The sequence below is a fragment of the Cannabis sativa genome, chromosome 3, assembly GCF_029168945.1.
Source record: "Cannabis sativa cultivar Pink pepper isolate KNU-18-1 chromosome 3, ASM2916894v1, whole genome shotgun sequence".
Classification (NCBI taxonomy): domain Eukaryota; kingdom Viridiplantae; phylum Streptophyta; class Magnoliopsida; order Rosales; family Cannabaceae; genus Cannabis; species Cannabis sativa.
Window position 1 is genome coordinate 39,397,029 of NC_083603.1, and position 19,140 is coordinate 39,416,168.

The window sequence follows — 19,140 nt, forward strand, 5'->3', positions numbered from 1 at the left end:
TGGGTCCCGGTCTAGCTTCAAGTTTGAGTCCTAGTCTCGGTTTGGGTTTAGGTCTCTGTCTGGGTTTTGATCTTGGTTCGGGTTTGGGTTTAGGTCCTGGTCCTGGTCCTAGTCCTAGTTCGGTTCTAGTTCCATTTGCGATTCTGAGTTCGAGTTTGGGTTTGAGTTCGGGTCGGAGTTCGAGTCCTGGTCTGAGTTTGGGTTTGGGTTCGGATTTCAGTCTAGGTCCAGATAAGGCTCCAGGTGTGGGTTCGCGTCCTGGGTCTTGGTCTAGGTTGGGTCCGATTCTTAAGTTACAATCCCGATCTGAGTCTGGATTCAATTCTGGGTCTAAGTCCTTGGTTCTGATCCTAGTCTGGGTTTGAGTTTTGGTCCGAGTCCGGGTCTAGCTTTGGGTCTGATTCTAGGTGTGGGTTTGTGTTTGGGTCCGAGTCTGTGTCCGGGTTTGTGTCCAAGTCTGAACCCCGATCTGGGTTTAGGATCGGGTCGAGGTCCAAGTTGGGGTCCCGAGTACGGGTCCAAGTTTGGGTCTGGGTCAGTATCTCGGTCTAGTTCTAGTTCAGGTCCAAGGTCCCATTTCTTAGTTTTGGTTTGGGATAGAGACTGGGGTGCGGTTCTAGGTTCCAACCCTTATTTTGTGTCCCTAGAATGGTTCCATGTTTGGGTCTGAGTTCAAGTTCGGGTTTCGGTCTCTCTCTGGGTTTTGATCTGGGTTCGGGTTTCGGTTTAGGTCCTAGTCCTAGTCCTAGTCCTAGTTCGGTTCTAGTTCCATTTGCGATTCTAAGTTCGACTTTGGGTTTGAGTTCGAGTCAGAGTTCGAGTCCTGGTCTGAATTTTGGGTTCAGGTCTGGATTTCGGTCTAGGTCCAGATCAGGCTCCAGTTGTGGGTTCTCGTCCTGGGTCTTGGTCTAGGTTGGGTCCGAGTCCCAAGTTCCAATTTCGATCTGAGCCTGGATTCAGTTCTGGGTCTAAGTCCTTGGTCCTGATCTTAGTCTGGGTTCGAGTTTGGGTCCTTGTCCGTGTCTAGCTTTTGGTTTGATTCTAGGTGTGGGTTGGAGTTCGAGTTCGAGTCTGTGTCCGGGTCCGTGTCCAGGTCTGGACGCCGATCTGGGTCTAGGTTCGGGTCCAAGTCCAAGTTCGGGTCCCGAATGCGGTCCAAGTTTGGGTCTGGGTCTGATTTGGAGTCCGGGTCCTGGTTCGGTTACGGTTTAAGATCTAGGTTCAACTTCAGTTATGTTTCCAAGTCCAAGTCCTAGTTCCAGTCCCGGTCAACTTCCGGTTTCGGTTCCAATTTTGGGTCACAGGGTACGGGCTCGGGTCCACTTTTGTGTTTGGGACTGGGTTCATGTCCGAGTGAGGGTTCGGATCCTTCTCAATGTTGGGGTCCAGGGTTGGGTTCCAAATCCAGACACCGACTACAGGTTTTGTCCAAGCCCTGGTTCCAAATCTGGATCCCAATCTCGAGTCCCAGTCTGGTTCCATTTCTTGTGCCGGGTCTGGGTCGGGTACTATGTCCCGGTCCTAGTTCTGTTTCCCAGGTCTCTATCTTGATTTGGATCCAGGTCCCGGTTATTGTGTGGGTTTGTGTCTCGGTCTAGGTTCGGGTTCAAGTCCTAGTCTCGGTTCGGGTTTAGGTCTCTGTCTGGGTTTTGATCTCGGTTCGGGTTTGGGTTTAGGTCCGGTCCTAGTCCTAGTCCTAGTTCGATTCTAGTTCCATTTGCGATTCTTTATTCAAGTTTGGGTTTAAGTTCGGTCGGAGTTCGAGTCCTGGTCCGAGTTTGGGTTTGGGTCCGGATTTTGGTCTAGGTCCAGATCAGGCACCAGGTGTGGGTTCGCGTCCTGGGTCTTGGTCTAGGTTGGGTCTGAGTCCCATGTTCCAATCCCATCTGAGTCTGGATTCAGTTCAGGGTCTAAATCCTTGGTTCCGATCCTGGTTCGGGTTAGAGTTTGGGTCCAGGTCAAGGTCTAACTTTGGGTCTGATTCTAGGTGCGGGTTCGAGTTCGGGTCGGAGTCTGTGTCCGTGTTTGTGTCCAGGTCTGTACCCCGATCTGGCTCTAGGTAAGGGTCAAGGTCCAAGTTCGGGTTCGAGTGCGGGTCCAAGTTTGGTTCTTCGTCAGGATCTCGGTCCAGATCTAGGTCCAGCATTTCGATCCCAGTCTTGGTCTTGGTCCATCTCCAGGTTCATATCCAAATCCCTATCTATGTCCAAGTCTGTGTTTGGGATCGTGTCCCAAATTTAGGTCCAGGTCCAGGTCTCAGTTCCGGTCTGGTTACACGACCGTGTCCGAGACCGAGTTGGGGTCTGAGGTTATGTTTGTGTTCGGTTCTACGTCTGGGTCCGGGTCCTGGTCACGGTCCTAGTCTTTTTCTAGGGTCCTTGTTCGGCAATTCTTGTTCAGGTTCTAATTTTGGGTACCAGGTCTAGGTCTGGGTTCGGGTTTAGTTCTTCGTCTGTGTTCTGGTCCTAGTCTGAGTCCCAGATCTAGACGCCGACTATTGGTCTGTTCCAGGCCCCGTTACCCGAATCCCGAGTCAAGATCTGGATCATTGTCACGGGTGTCGGTCTTATTCTGGTTCAGGTCCCAGGTCCCGTTTCAAAGTTTGGGTTCAAGATCGACACTGGGGTGCGGTTCTAGGTCCGGACCCTGGTTCTGTGTCCCTAGTCTGGTTCCATGTTTGGGTCTGAGTTCAGGTTCGGGTTCGGATCCAGAGTCCAGGTTTGGGTGGGGATCCGGGTTCGGCTCCCAATTCGGGTCTAGGTCGGATTTGGAGTTCGGATCCTTGTCCTGTTACGGCTCTAGATCTAGGTCCAATTTCAGTTTTGATTCCAAGTCCAAGTGCTAGTTCCAGTCCCGGTCAACTTCCAATTTTGGTTCCAATTTCCGGTCACAGGGTACGGGTTCTTGTCCACTTTTGGGTTTGGGATATTGTTTAGGTCCGGGTCCTTGTCAGGGTTCGTGTCCAGGGCTGGGTCCTAAATCCAGAAACTAACTACGGGTTTTGTCCAAGGCCTGGGTCCAGATCCGGATCCCAATCTCGGGTCCTAGTGTGGTTCTATTTCTGGAGCCGGGTCACGAGTTGGGTCCTAGGTTCAAGTTCGAGACCCTGTCATGTAATAGGTCTCTTTCCTAGTTCGAGTCCTCGTCTGAGTTTTGGTTCGGGTCTGGATTTCAGTCTAGGTCCAGATCAGGCTCCGGGTGTGGGTTCCCGTCCTGGGTCTTGGTGTATGTTGGGTCCGAGTCCCAAGTTCCAATCCAAATCTGAGTCTGGATTTAGTTCTGGGTCTAAGTCCTTAGTTCTTATCCTGGTCTGGCTTCGAGTTTGGGTTCGGGTCCGGGTCTAGCTTTGGGTCTGATTCAAGGTGTGGGTTTGAGTTCAGGTCCGAGTCTGTGTCCAGGTTTGTGTCTAGGTCTAGACCCGATCTGGGTCTAGGTTCGGGTCCAAGTCCAAGTTGGGGTCCCTAGTGCCGGTCCAAGTTTGGGTCTGGGTAAGGATCTCGGTCCAGATGTAGGTCCAACATTTCGATCCCGGTCTGGGTCTTGGTCCGAGTCTAGGTAAGTATCTGGATCCCTATCTAGGTTCAAGTCTGTGTTTGGGATCGGGTCCCAGATTTAGGTGCAGGTCCGGGTCTCAATTCCGGTCTGGGTACACGATCGTGTCCGGGCCCGAGTTCAAGTCTCAGTTTGCGTCTGAGGCTAGTCTGTGTTTTGTTCTAGGTCTTGGTCCGGGTCCTGGTCACGGTCTTAGTCTTGTTCTAGGGTCCTGGTTCGACGATTCTTGTTTAAGTTCTTATTTTTGCTCCCAGGTCTAGGTTTGGGTTCGGGTTTGGTTCTTCGTCTGGGTTCTTGTCCTAATCTGAGTCCCAGATCTAGACATCGACTACTGGTCTGTTCCAGCTCCCGTTACCCGAATCCTAAGTCAAGATCTGGATCACTGTCACTTGTCTCGGTTTGGTTCTGGTTCAGGTCCCAGGTCGCATTTCTGAGTTTGGGTTCGGGATCGAGACTAGGGTGCGGTTCTAGGTCCTGACCCTAGTTCTGTGTCCCTAGTCTTGTTCCTTGTTTGGTTCCATTAGCGATTCTTAGTTCGAGTTTAAGTTTGAGTTCAGATCGGAGTTCGAGTTCTGGTCTGACTTTGGATTCTGTATGGATTTCAGTCTAGGTCCAGATCAGGCTTCGGGTGTGGGTTCGCGTTCTGGGACCTGATCCCAAACACAGACTTGGACCTAAATGTGGGACCTGATCCCAAACACAGACTTGGACCTAGATAGGGATCCGGATATGATCCTGGACTCGGACCAAGACCCAGAATGGGATCGAAATGCTGGACCTAAATCTAGACCGAGATCCTGACCCAGACCCTAACTTGGACCTAGACCCGAACCTAGACCTAGAATGGGGTCCAGACCTGGACACAAACCCGGACACAGACTCGGACCAGAACTCAAACCCACACATAAAATCAGACCCAAAGCTAGACCTGGACCCGGACCCAAACTCGAACCCAGACCAGGAGCAGAACCAAGGACTTAGACCCACAACTGAATCCAGACTCAGATCGGGATTGGAACTTTGGACTCGGACCCAACCTAGACCAAGACCCAGTATGCGAACCCACACCTGGATCCTGATCTGGACCTAGACTTAAATCTGGACGCGAACCCGAACGTAGAACTTGACTCAAACTCTGACTCGAACTCAAACCCAAACTCGAACTTAGAATCACAAATGGAACTATAACCGAACTAGGACCAAGACCAGGACAAGGACCTAAACCCCAATCCAAACCCAGAACAAAACCCAGATAGAGACCTAAACCCGAACCGAGACTAGGACTCGAACCCGAATCAAGACCAGGGCCCAAACCCACACAATAATCGGGAGCTGGACCCAGAATCAGGATAGGGACCAGGGAAACAAAACTAGGACCGGGACCTAGTACCCGACCCAGACCCGAACTTGAACCTAGGACCCATCTCGTGACCCGGCTCCAGAAATGGAACCAGACAGGGACCCGAGATTAGGATCCAGATCTGGACCCAGGGCTTCGACAAAACCCGTAGTCGGTGTCTAGATTTGGGAACCAGTGCTGGACCCGAACCCTGACAAGGACCCGAACCTAAAAGGTGACCCGAACCCGTACCCTGTGACCCAAAACTGGAACAAAAACTGGAATTTAACTGGGACTGGAACTAGGACTTGGACTTGGAATCATAACTGAAATTGGACCTAGATCCAGAACCGTAACCAGACTAGGACCCGGACTCCAAATCAGACCTAGAACCGAATTGGGAGCCGGACCCGGATCCCCACCCAAACCTGGACTCGGGACCCGAACCCGAACCTAAACATAGACCTGTATGGAACTAGACTAGGGACACAGAACCTGGGTTGGGACCTAGACCTGGGACCCAAAATTAGAACTTGAATAAGAATCGCTAAACCAGGATCCTAGAAAGAGATCTAGGATCATGACCTGGAGCCGGACCCAAACCTAGAACCGAATAGAGACGTAGCCTCAGATCCAAACTAAGACTGGAACTCGGGCCTGGACACGGTCGTGTACCTAGACCGGAATTGAGACCCAAACATGGACCTAAATCTTGGACCTGATCCCTAACACAGACTTGGACCTAGATAAGGATCCAGATACGAACCTGGACACGGACCAAGACCTAGAATGGGATCGAAATGCTGGACCTAGATCTTGACCAAGATCCTGACCCAGAACCAAACTTGGACCCGCACTCGGGACCCCAACTTGGACCTGGACATAAACCCGGACACAGACTCAGACTCGAACTCAAACCCACACCTAGAATCAGACCCAAAGCTAGACCTGGAACCAGACCTAAATTCGAACCCAGACTAGGATCAGTTAAAAGGACTTAGACCACAAACTGAATCCACACTCAGATCGGGATTGGAACTTGGGACTTGGACCCAACCTAGACCAAGACCCAGGACACGAACCCACACCCGGTGCCTAATCTGGACCTAGACTTAAATCCCGACCCGAACCCAAACTCAGAACACAAAATCGCAAATGGAACTATAATCGAACTAGGACCAAGACCAGTACCAAGACCTAAACAAAAACCCGAACCCATATCAAAACCTAGACAGAGACCTAAACCCGAATCGAGACTAGGACTCGAACCCGAACGTAGACCGGGACCCAAACCAACACAATAACCTGGACCTGGACCCAAAATCAGTATAGGGACCTGTGAAACAGAACTAGGACCGCGACCTAGTACCCGAACTTGAACCTAGGACCGAGCTCGTGACGCGGCACCAGAAACGGAACGAGACAAGGAGCCGAGATTGGGATCCGGATTTGGACCCAGGGCTTGGACAAAACCCGTAGTCAGTGTCTGGATTTGGGACCCAGCCCTGGACCCAAAATTGGAACAAAAACTTGAAGTTGACCGGGACTGGAACTAGGACTTGGAATTATAACTAAAATTGGACTTAGATCCAAAACTCGAGACTAGAACTCGACCCCGGACACGGTCGTGTACCTACACTGGAACTGAGACCCGGACCTGGACCTGAATCTTGGACCCAATTCGAAACACACACTTGGACCTAGATATTGATCCGGATACGAACCTGGACTCGGACCAAGACCCAAACTGGGATCGAAATGCTGGACTTAGATCTGGACCGAGATCTTGACCAAGACCCAAACTTGGACCCACAATCGGGACCCAAACCCACACCATAACCGGGACTTGGACCCATAATCAGGATAGGGACCTGGGAAATAGAACTAGGATCGGGACCTAGTACCCGACCCATACCTAACCTTGAACCTAGGACCCAGCTCAAGACCCGGCACCAGAAGTAGAACCAAACTCTGACCGGAGATTGGGATCTGGATCTAGACCGAGGGCTTAGACAAAACTCGTAGTCAGTGTCTGGATTTGGGACCCCGCCCAAGACCAGAACACTGACAAAGACCTGACCCCACACCCGGACCTGAACCCAGTCCCGGACCTTAACCCAGTCCCAAACGCAAAAGTGGACCGGAACCCGTACCCTGTGACCCAAAATTGGAATAAAAATCGGAAGTTGACCGAGACTGGAACTAGGACTTGGACTTGGAATCAGAACTGAAATTGGACATAGATCTAGAACCGTAACCGGACCAAGACCCTAACTCCAAATTAGACCTATACCCAAATTGGGAGCCATACCCGGATCCAAACCCAAACCTGTACTCGGGACCAGCACCTGAACCTAAACTCAGGCCCAAACTTGGAACCAGACTAGGGACACAGAACCATGGTCGTGACATAGAACCGTACCCGAGTCTCGATCTCGAACCCAAACTCAAAAATGGGACCTGGGACCTGAACCGGAACCAGGGCGAGACCCGTGACAGTGATCCAGATCTTGACTTGGGATTCGGGTAACGGGGCCTAGAACATACCCGTAGTCGGTGTCTAGATCTAGGAGTCAGACTAGGACAAGAACCCAGACGAAGAACCAAACTCGAACCCAAACCTAGACCTAGGACCCAAAATTAGAACCTAAACAAGAATCGCCGAACCACGACCCTAGAACAAGACTAGGACTGTAGACCAAGACCCAGGATGCGTACCCACACCCGTAGCCTGATCTGGACGTAGATTGAAATCCGAATTCGAACCCAAACTCAGAAGAGGACTCGAACTTCGACCCGAACTCAAACCTAAACTCGAACTCAGAATCGCAAATGGAACTAGAACCAAACTAGGACTAGGACCAGGACCAGGACCTAAACCCAAACTTGAACCCTGACCAAAACCCAGATAGAGACCTAACCCCGAACCCAGATCAAAACCAAGAAAGAGACCTAAACCTGGACTCGCGACAAAGAACCAAGGTTGGCACCTAGAACTTTACCCCAGTCTCGCTCCCGAACCCAATCTCAAAAATGGGATCGGGGACCTGAACCAGAACCAAACCGAGACCCGTGACAGTGATCCAGATCTTGACTCGGGATTCGGTTAGCGGGGCCTGGAACAGACCAATAGTCGGTGTCTAGATCTGGGACACAGACTAGGACCAGAACCCAGACGAAGAACAATTCCCGAACCCAAACCTAGACGTGGGACCCAAAATTAGAACCTGAACAAGAATCGCCGAACCAGGACCCTAGAACAAGACTAAGACCGTGACCAGGATCGGGAGCCAGACCTATAACCGAACACACACCTAGCCTCAGACCCAAACTGAGACTGGAACTCAGGCCCGGACACGGTCGTGTACCTAGACCGAAACAGAGACCCCGAATGTCCTTCTCTTTGTGTGTGATATTTCACAGTCTTCCAATCTATGATTGAGGTACCACTTGCTATGTGTGGGCCCTACTCTATCACTGAGGATTTCGAAATTTAGAAGAGGAAAAGGGAGAGAGGTTGGTTCGGCTATGGATAGAGAGGGAAGGCTCAGTTTTCTGAAAAAATGATTTTCTAAGAAAAGGTTATGAAAACTTGTTGTTTGACTGAGCCATCACTTTCTATTTATAGGCAACTACTAGGTTTAGGTTAGTAATTATTTGGCATTAAAATAATGAAAATATTAATTAGAAAAAGCTGTCCAAGTGGCCGGCCATAGGTGTTAATGGGCCTCACTTGGTTTTTGTAGTTTTCACAATTTTTATTTCTATTTTCTCAAAAACGCCAATTTTCCAATTCTAACCATTTAAATGCCAAAACTAATTATTTAATAACTAAAATAGATTATTAAATAAGATTGTCATTTAATTTAATTATTAATTAGACATATAAAGTCTATTAATTAATAAATAAACCTAGAATCTCTTTACTTTACAATTTCGCCCATGCTTAGTGAAAATTCACAAATTAGACATAGTCTAACTTTAGAATGATAATTGATTAATCACAAATCAATTATTGAGTCTTACAAGCAGTATAGTCTCAACTAGAATGGGGACCATGGATCTATATGCTGAGCTTCCAATAAGTGAACTGAATTTACTAAGTAAATTCCTACTTATTAATTCCTCGTTGAATCCACTCTTAGAACTTAGAATTGCACTCTCAGACTTATATAGAGCATATTATATGTTCCACGATATAGATATGCTATCTCATTTAACCATTGTTATAATCTTATTGTGATCAAAGATCCTCTATATAGATGATTTTCATCGAGACGGGATAATTTTACCGTTCTTAACCCTCAAAGTATTTCGCCCCTTAAAACACTTAGCTACCTATAAATGATGTTTAGTGATCTAAGAATTAGTCACTTAAACAAGAACTCATCCATTTACTTCTATTTAGCTAAGCTCGAAGAGAATCATCACTTGACTTCTATACACCAGTAGAAGCTATAGATTCCATATTTATGTTCAGCACTGCCACTCAATCATACTATCATGTTCCCAAAATATACGTATCACCCTGACCCAAAAGTAGGCTTAACTAATAAATCAAAGAACATGAATAGTACTCCTGAGTTGAGGCTAAGCTTATCAGGATTTAGATTCTTTTAATCTTAAGATCAACTACTGATATTGACTTGGAAAGATATGACGGTAAGTTTATAATATCTTAACTAAGTTTCAATATCAGTCCAGTCCAATGTATACTCCATACATTCGAAACTAGTATACTTTACCAATGTCGTGGAAAGAACATAACACTTACTCCAAGTGTAAGTACACCTCATCGCTGATTATCACATTAGTGTAAATCCAAAACACTGATGAAACAGGGACTTAGTCTTTTAATTCATATAATCACAATCATATTCCACTATGTTGACGATACTGTAATTGTGAATAAACATATGATCTAGACTTAACAGATTTTGTGTGTAAATGTAATAAACATATTAAACCATTAGCACGTAAAATTCATGCAAACATAAATCACTTCAAATTTCTTATATTGAAAACTAATGAGATTGTAAAGGGTTTTTATTTAGGGCACAAAACCCAACAATTAGGACCATGACAAGGACTCGGACCTAGACCTAGAACCGAACACAGACCTAGCCTTAGACCCAAACTGAGACTGGAACCCAGGCCCCGACACGGTCGTGTTCCCAGACCGGAACTGAGACCCGGACCTCGACCTAAATCTGGGACACGATCCCAAACACAGACTTGGATCTAGATAGGGATCCGGATACGAACCTAGACTCGGACCAAGACCCAGACTGGGATCAAAATGCTGGACCAAGATTTGGACCGAGATCCTGACCCGAAGACAAACTTGGACCCGCACTCGGGACCCCAACTAGGACCTGGACCCGAACCTAGACCCAGATCGGGGTCCAGACCTGGACACAAACACGGACACAGACTCCGACCCGAACGCAAACCCACACCTTGAATCAGACCCAAAGCTAGACCCGGACCCAGACCCGAACTCAAACCCACACTCGGAACTTAATCCAGACTAAGATCGGGATTGGAACTTGAGACTTTGACCCAACCTAGACCAAGACCCGAACCCACACTCGGAGCCTGATCTGGACCTAGAATGAAATCCAGACCCGAACCAAAACTCAAACCAGGACTCGAACTCCGACCCGAACACAAACCCAAACTCGAACTCAAAATCGCAAATGGAACTAGAACCGAACTAGGACTAGGACCAGGACCAGGACCTAAACCCAAACCCGAACCTAGATCAAAACCAAGATAGAAACCTAAACCCGAACTGAGACTGGGACTCGAACCCGAACATAGACCGTGACTTATAGACACACAATAATCGAGACCTATATTCAGAATCAAGATAGGGACCTGGGAAACAGAACTAGGTTGGGGACCTAGTACCCAAGCTAGACCCGAGCTTGAACCTAGGACCCAGCTCGTGATCCGGCACCAGAAATTGAACAAGACTAGGACTCGAGATTGGGATGCGGATCTGGACCCAGGGTTTGGACAAAACTCGTAGTCGGTGTTTGGATTTGGGACCCAGCCCAAGACCCGAACCGCGACAAGGACCCATACCGACACCCTGACCCGAACCAAGTCCCAAACCATAAAGTGGACACGAACCCGTACCCTGTGACCCTAAATTGGAAGTTGACCGGGACTTGACCTAGCACTTGGACTAAAAAATCATAACTGAAATTGGACCTTGATTCGGAACTATACCGGGACCAGGACCCGGACTCCAAATCAGACATAGACCCGAATTGGGAGCCGGACCCGTATCCCAACCCAAACCTGGACTCGGGACCTAGACCCAAAGCTTAACTCAGACCCAAACAAGGAACCAGACTATGGTAACACATATAGGGTCGGGACCTAGAAGCGCACCTCAGTCTCGATCCCGAACCCAAACTCAGAAATGGGACCTAGGACCTGAACAAAAACCAGACCGAGACCCGTGACGGTGATCCAGATCTTGACTCGGCATTCTGGTAACGGGAGCTGGAACAGACCAGTAGTTGGTGTCTAGATCTGGTACTCAGACTAGGACCAGAACCCAAACAAAGAACCAAACCCGAACACAGACCTACACCTGGGACCCAAAATTAGAACTTAAACAAGAATTGCCGAACCAGGACCCTAGAACAAGACTAAGACCGTGACCAGGACGAGGACCCGGACCCAGACGTAGAACCGAACACAGACCTACCCTCAGACCCAAACTGGGACTGGAACTTGGGCTCGGACACGATCATGTACCCAGACCGGAATTTAGACCCGGACCTGCACCTAAATTTGGGACCCGATCCCAAACACAGACTTTGACCTAGATAGGGATCCAGATACATACCTTGACTCGGACCAAGACGCAGAGTGGGATCGAAATGCTGGACCTACATCTTGACGGAGATCCTGACACAGACCCAAACTTGAACCCGCACTCAGGACCCAAACTTGGACGTGGACCCGAACCTAGACACAGATCGGGGTCCAGACCTCGACACAAACCTAGACACAGACTCGGACCCGAACTCAAACCCACACCTTGAATCAGACCCAAAGACTTAGACCCAGAACTGAATCCACACTCAGATCTGGATTGGAACTTGGAACTCGGACCCGACCTATACCAATACCCAGGACGCGAACCCACAACCGGAGCCTGATCTGGACCTAGACTGAAATCCAGACCCAAACCAAAACTCAGACCAGGACTCGAACTCCGATCCGAACTCAAACCCAAACGCGAACTAAGAATTGCAAATGGAACTAGAACCGAACTAGGACTAGGACCAGGACCAGGACCTAAACCCAAACCCGATCCCAGATCGAAACCCAGATCGAGACCTAAACCCGAACCGAGACTAGGACTTGAACCCGAACCTAGACCGGGACCCAAACCCACACAATAACCAGGACCTAGACCAAGAATAAGGATAGGGACCTGGGAAAAAGAAATAGGACCAAGACCTAGTACCTGACCCAGACACGAACTTGAAACTTGGACCCAGCTCGTGATCCGGCACCAGAATGGAACCACATAAGGACCTGAGATTGGGTTTCGGATCTCGAGCCCGGGCTTGGACAAAACCCGTAGTCAGTGTCTGGATTTGGGACCCAGCCCTGGACCTGAACCCTAACGAGGACCTGAAACCACACCCGGACCTAAACCCAGTCCCAAACCCAAAACTGGACCTGAACTCGTACTGTGTGACCCAAAATTGGAGCAAAAAGCGGAAGTTGACTAGGACAGGAACTAGGACTTGGACTTGGAATCATAACTGAAATTGGACCTAATCCAGAACCGTAACCAGACCAGGACACGGACTCAAAAACCGACCTAGACCCGAATTGGGAGCCGGACCCGGATCCCCACCCTAACCTGGACTCGGGACCCGAACCCGAACCTGAACACAGACCAAAACATGGAACCAGACTAGGGACACAGAACAACGGTCGGGACCTAGAACCGCACCACAGTCTCGATCACGAACCAAAACTCAGAAATGGGACCCAGGACGTGAACCAGAACCAGACCGAGACCCGTGACAGTTATCCGAATATTGGGATTCGGGTAACGGGGCCTAGAATAGACTAGTAGTCGGTGTCTAGATCTGGGACTTAGATTAGGACCAAAACCAAGACTAAAAACCAAACCCGAACCCAGACGTAGACCTGGGACCTAAAATTTGAACCTGAACAAGAATCGCCGAACCAGAACCCTAGAACAAGACTACGACTGTGACAAAGACCCAAACCCAAACGTAGAACCGAACACAGACCTAGCCTCAGACCAAAACTGAGACTGGAATTCAGGCCCAGACACGATCGTGTACGCAGAGCGGAACTGAGACCCGGTCCTGGACCTAAATCTGGGACCCGATCCCAAACCATGACTTGGACATAGATAGGGATCCGGATAAGAACCTGGACTCGTACCAAGACCTAGACTGGTATCGAAATGTTGGACTTGGATCTGGACCGAGATCTTGGCCCAGACCCAAACTTGGACCCGCACTCGGGACCCATAGCTGGACCTGGACCCAAACCTAGACCTAGATCGGGGTCCAGACCTGGACACAAACCCGGACACAGACTTGGACCCGAATTAAAACCCACACCTTGAATCAGACCCAAAGCTAGACCCGGACTCGGACGTAAACTCGAACCCAGACATTGATCAGAACCAAAGACTTAGACCCAGAACTGAATCCAAACTCAGATCTGGATTGGAACTTTGGACTCAGACCCGACCTAGACCAAGACCCAGGACGCGAACCCACACCCGCAGCCTGATCTGGACCTAGACTGAAATCCAGACACGAACCAAAACTCAGACCAGGACTCGAACTCCAATCCGAAACCTGAACGCGAACTAAGAATTGCAAATGGAACTAGAATCGAACTAGGACTAGAACCAGGAACAGGACCTAAACCCAAACCCGATCACAGATCAAAACCCAGACAGAGACCTAAACCCGAACCGAGACTGGGACATGAACCTGAACCTAGAACGTGACCCAAACCCACACAATAACCAGGACCTGGACCAAGAATCAGGATAGGGACCTGAGAAACAGAACTAGGACCAAGACCTAGTACCTGACCCAGAACAAAACTTCAACCTAGGACCCAGCTCATGACCCAGCACCAGAAATGGAACCACACTAGTACCCGAGATTGGGTTTCGGATCTTGATCCCGGGCTTGGACAAAACCGGTAGTCAGTGTCTTGATTTATGACCCAGCCCTAGACCTGAACCCCAACGAGGACCCGAAACCACAACCGGACCTAAACCCAGTCCCAAACACAAAAGTGGACAAGAACCCGTACCGTGTGACCCAAAATTGGAACCAAAACCGGAAGTTGACCGGGACTGGAACTAGGACTTGGACTTGGAATCATAACTGAAATTGGACCTAGATCCAGAACCGTAACCAGACAAGGACCCAGACTCCAAATCAGACCTAGACCCGAATTGGGAGACAGCCCCGGATCCCCACCCAAACCTGGACTCGGGACCCGAACCCGAACTTGAAATTAGACCCAATCATGGAACCAGACTAGGGAAACAGAACCAGGGTCATGACCTAGAACTGCACCACATTCTTGATCCCGAACCCAAACTCAGAAATGGAACATGGAACGTGAACCAGAACCAGACCGAGACCCGTGATAGTGATCCAGATATTGGTATTCGGGTAAAGGGGCCTGGAACAGACTAGTAGTCGGTGTCTAGATTTGGGACTTAGATTAGGACCAAAACCAAGACTAAGAACCAAACCCGAACCCAGACGTAGACCTGAGACCTAAAATTAGAACCTGAACAAGAATCGCCCAACAAGGACACTTAGTCAGACCAGAACTCGAACTCCGATCTGAACTCAAACTTAAACTCGAAGTAAGAATCGCAAATGAAACCAAACAAGGAACAAGACTAGGGACACAGAACTAGGGTTTGGACCTAGAACCGCATCCCAGTCTCGATCCAGAACTAGACCGAGACAAGTGACAGTGATCCAGATCTTGACTTAGGATTCGGGTAACGGGAAATGGAACAGACCAGTAGTCGATGTCTAGATCTGGGACTCAGACTAGGACTAGAACCTAGACGAAGAACCAAACCCGAACCCAGACGTAGACCTGAGACCTAAAATTAGAACCTGAACAAGAATCGCCCAACAAGGACACTTGAACAAGACTAGGACCGTGACAAAAACCCGGACCCTGACGTAGAACCAAACACAGACCTAGCCTCAGACCCAAACTGAGACTGGAACTCGGGCCCAGACACGGTCGTGTACGCAGAGCGGAACTGAGACCCGGTCCTGGACCTAAATCTGGGACCCGATCCCAAACACAGACTTGGACCTAGATAGGGATCTGGATAAGAACCTGGACTCGGACCAAGACCCAGACTGGGATCGAAATGGTTGACTTGGATCTAGACCTAGATCTTGACCCAGACCCAAACTTTGACCCGCACTCCGGACCCCAAGTTGGACCTGGACCCGAACGTAGACCCAGATAAGGGTCCAGACTTGGACACAAAACCCGGACAAAGACTTGGACCCAAACTCAAACCCACACGTAGAATCAGACCCAAAGCTAGACCCGGACCCGGACCCAAACTCGAACCCTGTCCAGGATCAGAACCAAGGACTTATACCTAGAACTGAATCCAAACTCGGATCGAGATTGGAACTTGGGACTCGGACCAACCCTTGACCAAGACCCAGGACGCGAACCCACACCCGGAGCCTGATCTAGACCTAGACTGAAATCCGGACCCAAACCCAAACTCAGACCAGGACTCGAACTCCGACACGAACTCAAACCCAAACTTGAACTCAGAATCGCAAATGGAAGTAGAACTTAACTAGGACAAGGACCAGGACCTAAACCCAAACCCGAACCCAGATCAAAACCCAGACAGAGACCTAAACCCGAACCGAGACTAGGACTCGAAACCCAACCTAGACCGGGACCCAAACCCACAGAATAAATGGGACTTGGTGTTGGAATTTATTTTACCAGGATCTTAGATCTACTCACAAGTATGTTTATTAACACCCTAAATATGAACTTTCTAAAACGATGAAATAAACACATATAAAGTTAAAGAAACCTTACATTGGGTGCAGCAGAATAATATGACTCCTTCCGTTCAGATATCTAGCCCTTGATTCCTTTGTGTAGCAGAGCATTATCAATATCTGAACCTGGATCTCTTTCTCTGAATCTTTGATGCTGAAACTCCTTTTGCTGAATGTCTTTCTTCACGATCTTCCTCACTATGATTGAGGTATCACTTGCTGTGTGTGGGCACTACTCATACACTAAGGATTTCGAAATTTGAGACGGAAGAAAGAGAGAGTGGGTTCGGCCAAAGATAGGGAGAGAGAAGGCTCAGGTTTTTCTGATTCAGAAAGTGTCAGAAGAAAAGTCACTTTTTCCTGAAGCCTTCACTATCTATTTATATCATTCCACTAGGGTTAGGTTTGAATTATTTGGCATTAAAATAATGAAAATATCAGAGGGAAAAACCCTACAAAAGTGGCCGGCCATGCAAGGTGGATTTGGGCCTCACTTTTGCAATTTTGCAGTTTTACCTTTTCTGCATCTGAGTTTCTCAAAAACGCCAATTTTATAATTCAACCATTTAAATGCCAATTCTAACTATTTAATAACTATAAATAATTATTAAATAATATTGTCATTTATCATATTTATTAATTGAACCATACAAAGTATCATAATTAACAAATATGCCCCTATAAACTCTTTCTTTACAATTTCGCCCTTACTTAGTGAAAAATTCACAAATAGACATAGTCTAATTTGAGAATTATAATTGATTAATCAAAACCAATTACATGAGTCTTACAAGCAATATTATCTCAACTAGTGCGGGGACCATGGGTCTATATAACCGAGCTTCCAATAAGTAGATCAAGAATTTAGCACTAAAATTCACTAAGTTATTAATTCTTCGTTGAATCCACGCATAGAACTTAGAATTGCACTCTCAGTATATAGAATGCTCTATATGTTCCACCATATAGACACATCATTAGTTATCCATTGTTTTAATCCTAATGTGATCAATGATCCTCTATATGAATGATCTACACTGTAAAGGGATTAGATTACCGTAACACCCTACTATGTATTTTATCCTTAAAGCACTTGACCCCGTATAAATGATATTTCAGCTTATGTGAAATGAGTAGTCCACCATTTATGTTCGTTTGGTCAAGCTCGAAGGAGATCATCCTTTGCTTACTATTCGCCAATTAGAAGCTATAGATTCCATGTTTATGCTAGTGCTCCCACTCAATTGCACTACCGTGTTCCCAAAATGTACGTATCATCCTGACCTAAAAGTAGGCTTAACTAACAAATCAAAGAACGTGAATAGCCTCTCGAGATTGAGCCTAATCATATCAGGATTAAGATCATTTGATCTAGGATCAACTAGGTGATATTGACTTGAATAGATATTACGGTAAGTTTAATAAATCTAAGTCAAAGTTCAATATCGGTCCCTTCTGATGCATACTCCATGCATCCAACCTGAGCTTTACTTTAACCAATGCTCTGGAAAGAACATAGCACTTCTCCAAATGCAAGTAAACTCTGTTGTAGATTATCATATCAGTAAAACCCTGTGTCTGATAAATCTAGGAAACTTTATTCACATAGTCATGTTTACTTTCCAATGTGTTGACGGCACAATAAACAGGATCAAGTATGTGAAAAGGGTTTCAGATGAATTTATACATTATGTACATATAATCATGAAATAAATCATGTGAACCATGCAACATTAAATGTTATTTCTGATCTATATTAATAAGTAAATCTGATTATATTGAAATGAGTTTTATTTAGGGCATAAAACCCAACACTTGGACCCAGAATAAGGATAGGGACTTGGGAAACAGAACTAGGACCGGGTCCTAGTACCCGACCTAGACTCGAACTTGAACATAGGACCCAGCACGTGAGTTGACACCAGAAATGGAACCGGACTAGGACCTGAGATTGGTATCCAGATCTGGACCCACGGCTTGGATAAAACCCGTAGTCGGTGTTTGGATTTGGGACCCTGCCCTGGACACGAACCCTGACGAGGACCCGAACCCACACCCAGACCTGAACCAAGTCCCGAACCCAAAAGTGGACATGAACCCGTAACCTGTGACCCAAAATTGGAACCAAAACAAGAAGTTGACCCGGACTGGAACTAGGACTTGGACTAGGAATCATAACTGAAATTGGACCTAGATCAAGAACCATAACCGGACCAGGACCCGGACTCCAAATAAGACCTAGACCCAAATTAGGAGCCGGACCCGGTTCCAAACCCAAACCTAGACTCAGGACCCGAAACCGAACCTGAACTCAGACCCAAACATGGAACCATACTAGGGACACATAACCAGGGTCGGGACCTAGAACCGCACCCCAGTCTCGATCCCGAACCCAAACTCAGAAATGGGACCTGGGACCTGAACCAGAACCAGACCGAGAGCCATGACAGTGATCGAGATATTCACTTAGGATTCGGGTAAAGGGGCCTGGAACAAACCAGTAGTCGGTGTCTAGATCTTGGACTCAGAATAGGACCAAAACCCAGACGAAGAACCAAACCCGAACCCAGACCTAGACCTGGGACCCAAAATTAGAACCTGAATAAGAATCGCCAAACCAGGACCCTAGAACAAGACTAGGATCGTGACCATGACCTGCACCCAGACGTAGAACCGAACACATACCTAGCCTCAGACCCAAATTGAGACTGGAACTCGGGCCCGGACACGGTCGTGTACCCAAACCTGGACCTAAATCTTTGACCCGATCCCAAACACAGACTTGGACCTAGATAGGGATCCGGATAAGAACCAAGACTCGGACCAAGACCCAGACTGGGATCGAAATGTTGGACATAGATCTGGACCGAGATCCTGACCCCGACCGAAACTTGGACTCGCACTCAGGACCCCAACTTGGACCTAGACCCGAACCTAGAACCAAATCGGGGTCCACACCTGGCCACAAACCCGGACATAGACTCGGACCCGAACTCAAACCCACACCTAGAATCGGACCCAAACCAAACAAGGATCAGAACAAAGGACTCAGACCCAGAACTGAATCCAGACTCAGATCGGGATTGGAACTTTGGACTTTGGCCCAACCTAGACCAAGACCCAAAACGTGAACCCACA